This window comes from Anastrepha ludens, chromosome 4 (genome assembly GCF_028408465.1).
Source record: "Anastrepha ludens isolate Willacy chromosome 4, idAnaLude1.1, whole genome shotgun sequence".
NCBI lineage: Eukaryota > Metazoa > Arthropoda > Insecta > Diptera > Tephritidae > Anastrepha > Anastrepha ludens.
This window is the reverse complement of record NC_071500.1, coordinates 72,210,206-72,217,634: the sequence shown is the minus strand read 5'-3', so window position 1 is coordinate 72,217,634 and position 7,429 is coordinate 72,210,206.

Genomic DNA, 7,429 nt, shown 5'->3' with positions numbered 1-7,429 from the left:
TGCTCAACTTGGTGTCAGCCGACAGTCTTTGCAAACAATAATGCACAAAGATTTAGACTTATTTCCCTACAAAATTCAAATGGTTAACAAACTGAATGCAGCAGACTTGCCGATTCGCTTGGAATTTTGCCAGAAGATCCTGCAAATGGTGGAAGAAGACCAAAACATGTTAAACTGCCTTTTCATGTCTGATGAGGCCCATTTCGATTTAAACGGCAATGTGAACCAACAAAATTGTCGAATATGGAGTACTTCTAACCCACAGATACTCCACGAGACGGAATTGCATCCTCTTCGCGTGACAGTGTGGTGTGCGGTTTCTTCACGCTGTATTGTCGGGCCTTATTTTTTTGAAGAAAATGGTCACACCGTTACGGTTACTGGAGAACTCCGAATTTCGTTGGACCCCCAGGTCGCCTGACCTTACTGCACCTGACTTTTTCTTATGGGGTTTATGTAAACAAGAAGTTTATAAAACAAAGCCAACAAATTTGGATGAACTAAAACAATCCATTCGGGCAACAATTGCGGCTATTCCTGTCGCAACTCTCAAAGCAGCAATGAACAACTTTTTACTAAGATGCCGCACTTGTGGCATGGGGGGCATTTAAATTCAATTATTTTTAAAACTAGTTAAGCTACATTTAATAAAATTTAATGACCTTCAACTTGAAAAAAAAGAAATGAATTCCATACACTAAAAAAAAAGTTATTTGAGTTTCTTAATGTAGCAAATTTATCAGCCACCCTGTACATAGAGAGTGGGCCACATACCACGTTGTTCTCGCCAGCACGTGTGCTCAGCCTCCATGGCTTCTACTTCGCACAAATAACCCAAAACCGAACCCACACGGTTCTCTGGAGCTTACCAGAGCAGCTTGCGTCTCCCGCTCTGTCATCACGACGAGCCATCCATGAAAAGATTAATATTTGTCTGGCACGCTAACTTTTCGTCAAAGCTTAAGTGCTCACAAGTAGATAAGAGTACTTCCCCCTGTCAGAATAAATCAGCGGAGCACCCCTGTTTTAGCAATCTTAATCCCTGGATATTTTATATCTTCTTTTTTTCGTCTTAAGAGCATTTACTGACAGGATAAAAATAAGTTAGTGAGTCCAAACTCTGCCGCAAACGTACCTGATAAGATATGTTTGAGCGTGACTACCATTCTGTAGGACTCGGGCTCAAAATGTCCGTGCATGACACAGAGGGATAGAAAAGGTTTTTTCTAGTAACGGTCGTTTCTCGGCAGGCGATGACAAACCTCGGAGTGTATTTCACTCACCACAGTAAGTTTCAAGACCGAGGAAACCGAATCGTAGTCCCACCCAAGCTTACTCAGCTACGGTAGTCGCCATCTAGAGCAAATAAGTTAGATTCAAAACTTTGCTACCTTTTCATTGGTTTTTGCCAAGATTTAGCTGGTATGTGAGCCCCGGAGATTATTTGTCGCTGAAAGTGCGCTCCACTTATAAGTTGAAATCATAAAGCACGACGAACGTTCAAACATTTCAAGAAACGATCTTCTTTTCCATCGATATGAAAGAAGAGTAAAATAAATTTCACACATCGTACTATTTTAGTGTAATCGAAGCCACTCCAGCAACAAATGCTTCCCCCAGTTTAATCTGTATAGTTGTGATATTAGTCAAAGGTGGGTATGGTGGGTGGCGTATAGAAGGTGGGTTCTCTTGAAAACCCTTTTACTCCAATGCGCTCTTTCAAATCAAAGATGCTTACGCTTTCGTTTGAAGGTTTTTAAAAATATATTGTAACATATTCAGTATAGTCTTTCTGTTAACAAATTTTTTAGGTTCTTTCAGACAGCAGCTTACAGCTACACATTTCTAGTGATAACCAAATACTACACACATAACTATTAGACTATTCATGCCACTTCTCTGTTAACTGTAAAAAGCTATTACATATCGAAGCAACTCTACAGGAATGCATCCGTTGTACTACTTGTTCCAAGTTTCATTAAAATGTAAAACATATTTACTTATTTAGACATTGCATATACAAATGTATGTATATGTGCATATATAATTTAGTAAAGGGTCTTTCAAAAGTGAAATCTAAAGTCTTCATCTTCTTGGTTGACGCGATAACCGCTTGTGTAATTTTGGCCGAGTTTAACAAAGCGCGCCAGTCGTTTCTTTCTCGTGCTAATAGGCGCCAGTTGGACACCCAGTGAAGCCAAGTCCTTCTCCACCTGATCTTTCGAACATAGAGGAGGCTTTCTCTTCCTCTGCAACCACCAGCTGGTACCGCATCAAATGCTTCCAGAGCTAGAACGTTTGTATCCATTCGGACGACATGACGCAATGTCTATATCGCTATGAAACCCATACAGCTCAATGTTCCATCGCAAAATTCGTAATTTTTTAGTGGAAATAATTGTCGGAATGTGTCGACAATTTAAAGCTGGTGAAAAATTTCAAGAAACTGGTTCTGTCGTTGCTAAAAGCCGTTTTTTGAATAAAAATAGTGAAACCTGAAAAAACATATACATAAGTAAATTTGAAATTGTTTTATTTTAAAACAACATCGAGACGCATCTTTTGAAAAACCCTTTACAAGCTATTAAACGAATAAATAGAAATAAATAGAAAGACATGTAACAATTTTTTCTGACGCCAATGATGGGGAATGGAAATACGTGTACATATATAAAAATATCAGCATAATTGATATGCAATATTTACTCATATACACTCATGGGCAATAAAATAGGTGTGCTACATTTTGAGTAATTTTAGCTATTTTGCTTTTGTGTTTTTTGTATTTATTCATTTTTTTTATAAAAGTTTGATTTACTGTACCACAAAAATCAAATACACTTTTTTCCAAACTATGATTACCGTTGATTTTTGCCAATTTTTTAACAATTCGCTAACAGTATCAAAATTATCATTTGAAGTTGTCTTAACATGGGCCACATTCCGCTAGGCTGGAGGGAGACAAAAGTCTTCTTCTTCAGACCCATTACTCTAACGTCTTTTCTGCTCAAGATCCTGGAGAGAATAATGGATGAATATATACGGGGCGCTGCGCCTTTAAATAGGCTCTCGTCGCCGTAACATGCCTGTACTAAAGGGAAGTCTACAGAAACCGCCTTACACTCACTCGTCCGGTTGGTGGAAACAAGTTTATTCGACAAAGAGTTTGCATTGGTTGCTTTCATAGATATAGAAGGCGCCGTCAACAATATAAATGCAAACGCTGTGGTAGATTATTTAGAAGATTTTGGAGTTGAACCACACGTTGTAGCTCTGATAGAAGCTATACTCGTCAAAAGAAAGGTAACGGCTTAATTAGGTAGCACTACTCTAAGCAGACAGGTCTGCAGAGGTACACCGCAAGCCGGAATCCTCTCCCCTCTTCTTTAGATTTTGGCGGTAAATTCCCTATTGCTGACCGGGGAAAGAGGGGGTTGCCACGTCACTGCTTAAGCAGTTGACTTAGCAATTGCCGTTAAAGGCAAATATCCTAACAACCTTATGGATATTCTGCGCTCTAACATGGCCACACTTAGAAGCTGGACGGAGAGCAGGGGGCTCGGTATAAACTCCGCAAAAACTAAAATAATTCTCTTTACAAAGAAACATAGGCTCCCTATAATCTCCACGGTAATTTTTAAGGGACCTTAAGATTCCTTCTAAAGAGAATGTCAAGTACCTAGGACTCATATTAGACAGGAAACTCACGTGGAAACATAATATTGAGGAAAGAGTAAAGAAGGCCAACGTTGCATTATACACTTGCAAAAAAGCGGTCGGTATTAAATGGAGACTAACACCTCGTGTTACACATTGGTTCTATACTTCTGTAGTTAGGCCAATCTTAATATATGGAATACCGGATATGGTGTCCAACTGCTCAACAGGCGAGTTACGCTAAAATTATGAGTAAGGTACAAATAATCGCTTTTTTATGCATCTCTGGCGTTCTAACGAATACCCCAAACAAAGCGCTGGAAGTGCTAATCAATCTACCTGCACTAAATCTGGTAGGGAAACACGTGGCCGCCGCCTCGGCGCTCAGACTCAAAAGTATGGCGCTATGGAAAGTGGTTTGTCTACGCTTCTATCTTGCACTCTCTGAATAGCCACAAACAAAAAATAGACTATTCTATTCCTAGACTTACCTCCGACAAGCTCTTCAAGACAAGTATACCGTCAAGAAAGGAGTGGCAGACACCAAGACCATGGAGAAGGAGGGAATTAAATTTTTATACAGATGGTTCCAAGCTAGACAATAAGGTTGGATATGGAGTTTTCTCAAAGGAATTAGGACTGGAACTTTCCGTTCGACTACCAGAGTATTGCAGCGTCTATCAGGCAGAGGCTCTAGCTATACAATAAGTGGCTACATATCTAAATACGCATGAAGTAACAAAAACGACTATAAATATATTCTCGGATATCCAAGTGGCCATTAAATCAATGAATGCGACTATACTAAGATCGAAGGTTGCACAGGAGTGCCGGGCAGCCCTAAATGTTATTAGTGTCGTATTCAAGACCAGCCTTATTTCGGTCCGGGGCATAGAGATATTGTTGGAAACTATAAAGCTGCTGAGCTAGCCAGAAAAGGTACTACTCTTCAACTGCTCAGTGATAAAAGTACCATTGGAATACCTTTGGTCACGAGTAAACTAATAAGAAAAAACAACATTATCCAAGAGGACAATAGGTCATGGAGAGATGAAGATACATGTGTAACAGCTAGGCTACCATGGCGGCAAATAAACAAGAAAAAGACAAGGGATTGCTTAGTCTCTCAAGAGATAATATCTCGAACGTCATGGCTTGTTTAACCGGTCATTGGCTATTTGGCAGGCATTCCTCGAGACTAGGAATATCCCATAAATATTGCAGAAGTTGCAAAGATGAGGAAGAGTAAGAGACATTTGAGCACTTCCTTTGCAATTGTCTAGCCCTACCTAAAATCAGAGCAGGTTGTCTAGGTAAATACTTTTTTAGTTCTCTGGCGTAGCGTAGTAGCTGTCTGGCGTGGGGTTGGGATCAATTCTACGTTTCATGAGAGCCACAAAATGGTTCCACGAAGGAAAGTAAATTGCAGCACAGTGATATCACACCGGACCTGTAAGGTCTAAGCGAGTTGGTCGTGCAGACCGACTTCTACCATAACCTAACCTAACCTAACAGTGTCATGCAGTTTCTTCCAAACAAAGTATGTTCGACAATTTTGGAAGAATGTGGCTAGCACCGTCACCAAAAAAAAAAATGTCAAAAATCAATGGTATGTTGTAACTACTTGCAACTTACTTTTTTTTATTTGAGTTGAATGGACCATAAAACTGCTTACCAAAAATTATTATAAAAACTTAAAAAGTTTGAAATTTTGGTGAAAATATGTCGAATTTTCCTCATTTCTGCACAATGTTTGAGAGAACGATTTATATAGATTTTGTTATGTAATGAATTCTACTTTTATAAAAAATTAACACAAACTAAACGAACAAAAGCAAAATAGCCAAAACTAGTAAAAATGTCGCACACCTATTTTCGTGTTCATGAGTGTATGTCTATATATACATATGTATGAAATTTATGTGCCTATTAGCGGAAAATAGATATTTACAGATACAATTAAAACCTTTATCAGCATTTCAAATTCCAAATATGCGATGACAGCTAATGGCAGTGCCAATGTCTAGATGCATCTCGACAGCAGACTTGGTGAAATGACAAATAGTTTAACTCAATTAACCAACGCGTACGGATATCCATTCAAGTAGTAGTCGGAAACACACATTTGCTGAACCATTGGATGAATTAAAAGGATACCTACACACGTGCATATATACCGACGTGCATATGTATGCGCGTCTAACCAGCTACATTACGACAAAATTATCACGCCAACCAAGTAAAAGCCGGCGGATTTGCATAAGGAAACCATAAAAGTTGAACTACTAGCGAACAGCGCTCTTTAGCAGGACACGCATAGTGTACGAGTAGTTTTTGTTGTAATTACTGGCATTGTTGATTTTTAATTATAGCCAGTCGACGAGTAGTAGTTGAGTTGGGAGTGACTCTGGAAGGCAACTCGTCAATTGTGAATGACAGGTCAGACGAGCGCGTTATTGTGCAGTTACTTTACATTCCTTGGAGAATTTAACGTCAAAGAGTAAATACTTCGTCACGCCACTTGACGGTTCTTCCACATAACATTTGCTAAATTGTCGCGCATCAAAACATCTTGAAGTTTAGTCAAACGTCGCCTGCGCAGTGGTATGCAACGAGCGCGCATGCCATTTTTTCATAAAATTCGTCCTTTCCGTCGGAAGTGAATGCACATACGAGTACATACAAGCGAGTAGCATATGTTCAAAGAAGTCTACCTTTATAGTGAACTTTTAAGAGTAGCCCGAAAGACGGTGAAAAAGTGAAAAGCATTAAGCGTGCATGCACATGTATGTATGTATGTGTGTACGTGTGTAGGTGATGCGACATTTGGCACCATCAATACCGTACGCGTGTTGCCATTTTCAATTAATATAACTACTCTGACGGTGTTTTTGTTGTTTTTTTTATTTTAGACGCTAAATTCGCCACAATTTCATGCTAATAAAATAGTGAAACCGTTAAAAAATGTTGACTAACGAACTCCTTGTGCGTAAGTGATGAAAATTGGTTACTCAGCTACATTTTATTCCACGCTATTGGGATTTCGCCATTGAAGTAAATAAAAAATTATATTTTTGTCGTATCCGCCTGTGTTTCACTACAAAATGTCATTTCATTCTGCATTTTGCGGCAGTTGGTATTGAAACCATAAAAGTGTTAAGCTGTTTCGGAAAAAAAATTACAAGAACTTTAACTAAATTTCATCAGTCAAGTAGACAAGGTGAGTTTGTATTTTAAGAAATTATTAACTACTAAGAAATAATTGGAATAAAATTAAGTAATTTAAAGTAAATTTGAAATACAATGAAGAATATAGTAAAATAGTTCTTTACTTATTTTATAATTTGTAATAATATTTGCTTACAGACTAAAAATTGTTTTTTAAACAAATAAATCAAGAATATTCGTTATATTTTTAGCGTATCACGTAAATGCATTTACAATAATTTCTCTGTACTTTAAACCATCACTTATGTAAGAGACTGGCCCTTTCCAAGACTCATAATTTTTCCATTCAACACATTCGCTACATCGTCATGTGTCAATGTATCATAGTTGTTGTTTGGAAATTCACAATACGGAATTGTGATAATATTGGGCAAAAAAATGTTCAACGTCTATTTTTCCATTTCGTCTACAGAGTGTACTCTTATTATTACACTTATACGAGTATATACCACTTAATTTCAAAATATGGCATCTTGCTTTAAATGTTACAGATTTTGGTACCTACTAATTTTATCATTGAAGTACACTTTTCCTATGTTGATGT